At 33.6% G+C, this 4,498-nt stretch overlaps 1 pseudogene; it reads left to right on the forward strand.

Annotated features, from left to right (window-relative positions):
• The first annotated feature begins 463 nt into the window (after positions 1-463).
• LOC109557556 (nucleosome assembly protein 1-like 1) lies at positions 464-2,535 on the forward strand (annotated as a pseudogene).
• Positions 2,536-4,498: the final 1,963 nt, after the last annotated feature.

Here is a 4,498-nt window from a genome sequence, read left to right on the forward strand (position 1 = left end):
AAGAATGTATAACACTTTGTAAAAGTAAAAACATATAAACAACTTAATGGAAATGGATAAACAATGTCATATTCACATGTTGTACGTTTTATATAAAACTTGAGATGAATGAACTCAAGCTATGTGTAATAACATGCATTGTCATAGTCTTTTATATCCATCTAAATTTAGAATATAATAATGGGAATAGTTCAAATGACAGGGAAAGGAGTTATTTGAACAATACATTGTTTAAAATTGGTTTTAAATTAAAAAAAAAAGAAAATCCCTAATTCACAACCACACAATAAGTTGCAAATTAATTTAAAAACTAAACACAGCTTTTTTTTTTAGCTCCATCTGCTCGCGGCGCCGCCTCCTGCTCCTCCCGCCGCCTGCTCCTCCCGCCGCCGCCCTGAGTCACTGCCTGCGCAGCTCGGGCCACTGGGCTCCCTGTGCTTGCCACCGGAGAGCCGAGCTGGAAAACGAAATTTGTCATTTTTGAAGATATTTGGCTTTTGTACAACATGGCAGACATCGACAACAAAGAACAGTCTGAACTTGATCAAGATTTGGATGATGTTGAAGAAGTAGAAGAAGAAGAAACTGGTGAAGAAACAAAAATCAAAGCGCGTCAGCTGACTGTTTGGATGATGCAAAATCCTCAGATTCTTGCAGCCCTTCAAGAAAGACTTGATGGTCTGATAGAAACACTAACAGGATACATTGAAAGCTTGCCTAGGGTAGTTAAAAAACAAGTGAATGCTCTCAAAAACCTTCAAGTTAAATGTGCACAGATAGAAGCCAAATTCTATGAGGAAGTTCATGATCTTGAAAGAAAGTATGCTGTTCTTTATCAGCCTCTGTTTGATAAGTGATTTGAGATCATTAATGCCATTTATGAACCTACAGAAGAAGAGTGTGAATGGAAACCAGATGAGGAAGATGAAATCTCGGAGGAGCTAAAAGAAAAGGCCAAGATTGAAGATGAGAAAAAGGATGAAGAAAAAGAAGATCCCAAGGGAATTCCTAAGTTTTGGTTGACTGTTTTTAAGAACATTGACTTGCTCAGTGATATGGTTCAGGAACATGATGAGCCTATTCTGAAGCACTTGAAAGATATTAAAGTGAAGTTCTCAGATGCTGGTCAGCCTATGAATTTTGTCTTAGAATTTCACTTTGAATCCAATGAATATTTCACAAATGAAGTGTTGACAAAGACATATAGGATGAGGTCAGAACCAGATGATTCTGATCCCTTTTCTCTTGATGGACCAGAAATTATGGGTTGTACAGGGTGCCAGATAGATTGGAAAAAAGGGAAGAATGTCACTTTGAAAACGATTAAGAAGAAGCAGAAACACAAGGGTCGTGGGACAGTTCGTACTGTGACCAAAACAGTTTCTAATGACTCTTTCTTTAATTTTTTTGCCCCTCCTGAAGTTCCTGAGAGTGGATATCTGGATGATGATTCTGAAGCTATCCTCGCTGCAGACTTTGAAATTGGTCACTTTTTACGTGAGTGTATAATCCCAAGATCAGTGTTATACTTTACTGGAGAAGCTATTGAAGATGATGACGATGATTATGATGAAGAGGTGAAGAAGCGGATGAGGAAGGGGAAGAAGAAGGAGATGAGGAAAATGATCCAGACTATGACCCAAAGAAGGATCAAAACCCAGCAGAGTGCAAGCAGCAGTGAAGCAGGATGTATGAGGCCTGAGGATAGATAACCTGCACTATAATAGCCTAAACACAGCTATTATTTACTTACAGCCTTATGTTTTTGTATTTTCTTGGTAGACTCAGAAGTTTTTTTTAAAGGAAAGGAACTGATATTTTAAAGACCAAATTTGTTCTAATTAGCATTTTAACTAGTTTTTCTGCCAGCTGCATCAAGTGCACAGAATCTCTCACGCATGTTCGTTCGTTGCTATATAGTTTGGTTCTTCTTGGAGTATTTTTATCATGTAACTGTTAGATTAAAGCTATGAAAATGAACAGAACTGTGAAATGAACCAGATTTTTTTGTCTTGCTAAGTTTTTTCCTGAAGAACCAAAGTATTTTTTCAGCTGGTTGAATGGGTTTAAGTTTGCTTGCAAGAGCTGTGCCTTTCATTACTTTGTTACAGAAATCCAATGACTTGCATTAAGACAATTCATCGTTCAAAAAGCAAAACTTGTCAAGACAAGTATATGGTTAAGAATTTCCAGTAAGCCTACACCTGATAATTTAGATTAACAGGTTTTTGTATGTCAGGTGACACCATTTACTATAAGAAAAGCTTATTAACTAATAGTATGGTTATTGGTTATCTTAGGGAGGTGAATAAAACCTAGTATTTTCAGAAGTTATGCCTCATTATTTTTATTTTAATTGTACTTTTAAAATTTAACCTCCATTAATTAAGCATCTTTTCTTTGTGGTAGGATCTACCTTCTGCTTCCATGGAAAGGATGAATTTACATCATTTGACAAGCCTATTTCAAGTTTTTTGTTGTTTGTTTGCTCATTTTTGTTTTTGCATCCTAAAATAAAAATGTCATATAATTTTAGTTCTCAAAAAAATAAAAAAAAATAAAAACTAAACATAAATATGTAACTTTGTAAATAAAGTGGGTTTTTTGTAATAGGTATAATCATTTGTTTATATTACTTTATGTGATTTTAAATAAAACCTATAACACAATTTTTATTCCATGGAGTAATAAGGAAAAACTCAAACAGAAAAGGTATCAGTGGGATTAAAAACAGAGAACAATAAACATGAAACTTTAAACACAAAAACTATGACCAAATAATTTTTTTTCTAAGAAGCTTCTCATAATATTCTATCTAAAGATAATTTTTTTTCAGGATTAATCTAGACAATCTGGATAATATTGTTTCTATTACCATATGTTTAATGTAATCCATTGCTTTTCCAATCTATTTTATTTTTTCTTTCCAGTTTTATTGAGATATAATTGACATACAGGATCATATAAGTTTGAAGTGTACAGCATAATGACAAAATGAAGAATATAATTTTTACAATTATTTTAGTGGCGAAGGTTTTCCTGAACCAATATTCAGAATCAAAGCAATATTGTTGAATTTGACAACATGAAAATAAAAGTTTATGGACACTTTTGTCATATAAAAATAAAGTACAAGTGGCCAAGAAATATTTAAAACATAGTATCAACTACAGATCACTTCCATATTATAAAAGAACTATACACCCTAATGGAGAATACTATAAAACAGTAATGAAAGGCAGAAAAGAACATTTTTGAGTAGAGGAAATTAATATTGCATGGATAGTCATCTCTCTAACCTCATGTATGAATTCAGTACAAACAACATTATAAGAAAAAAAAATATAAACAATCTATTGGAAAATTCCTGAAAAAAATTTTAGAAGATGAAATAGAAATAACCAATAAATTTATGAAAATATATTCAAATTTACTAACAAACTTATGCAATTTACTACCTATCACATTGTCAAAAAATTTAAAAGACTGATACTACTCAGTATGGAGAAGACAGAGTTGGAACAATTGTCCTCAGGCTTTGTTGTGGAGGTGAGAAAAGTTGGACACACAATTGTAGAGGATGATTTTGCAGAATCACTTAAATATTTAAATATGCATTCCTTTAGATACTTGCAAAAAAAATACAGGGACTTTCCTGGTGGTCCAGAGGCTAAGACGCCGTATTCCCAGAGCAGGGGGCCCATACTGGATCCCTAGTTGTGGAACTAGATCTCACATTCCACAGCTAAGACCTGGCACAGCCATGTGCATAAATAAATAAATTAAAATACACATTTTTAAAATGTAATGGTGTTTTTTTCTCAATTTGGTTATACTTTGCAAGCCCCCATATCATACAAAATGCATATTGATCTCACAGACTCTAATTAATGTAGTTAGTGTGAAAATGTATAAATATTGCAGATACTTTTATTTCATTATGGGCTTGATAGCAAATGATTTAAGCACTATTTAACACTGAGGTATTGTTCATGACCATCTTCTCTCAAAACCCTGAATGATATTTTCATTCTGTCAAAGTCCCCCCAAAAGCAAAACTTTTCTTCAGTATTCATTACTTTCAGCCTGTCCTCCATCCACTCAAGAAATATGTTAATTAAGACATTTAATCTAGTAATGTAACAAGACAGAAGCAACAATAATGACATAGAAGACAGATGTGATTAAATTATAAAGTGAAAATAGACATTCAGTCAATAAAAAAAATACATATCATGCCATTTTATATCCTTGTTGAAACATGACATCCAGCTTGATCATGATCAAGATAGTATCAAGAAGCATCATTCATAATGTTTTAGGAGAACTACAAACCGATATCTCAGGAAATCGTCAGCCGGTGCTTATAGTATGCCCAGGAATAAACTTTGCCCGGAGACCCCAGAAGAAGGACAAAAAGCAGAAAGCAACAAGGGATATTTCACAGCAGGTCAAAAATAACCAGAGTGACTCCTTTTAGTGGGGCTGTTCTTGTAAC

Source organism: Bos indicus, chromosome 4 (assembly GCF_029378745.1).
Source record: "Bos indicus isolate NIAB-ARS_2022 breed Sahiwal x Tharparkar chromosome 4, NIAB-ARS_B.indTharparkar_mat_pri_1.0, whole genome shotgun sequence".
NCBI lineage: Eukaryota > Metazoa > Chordata > Mammalia > Artiodactyla > Bovidae > Bos > Bos indicus.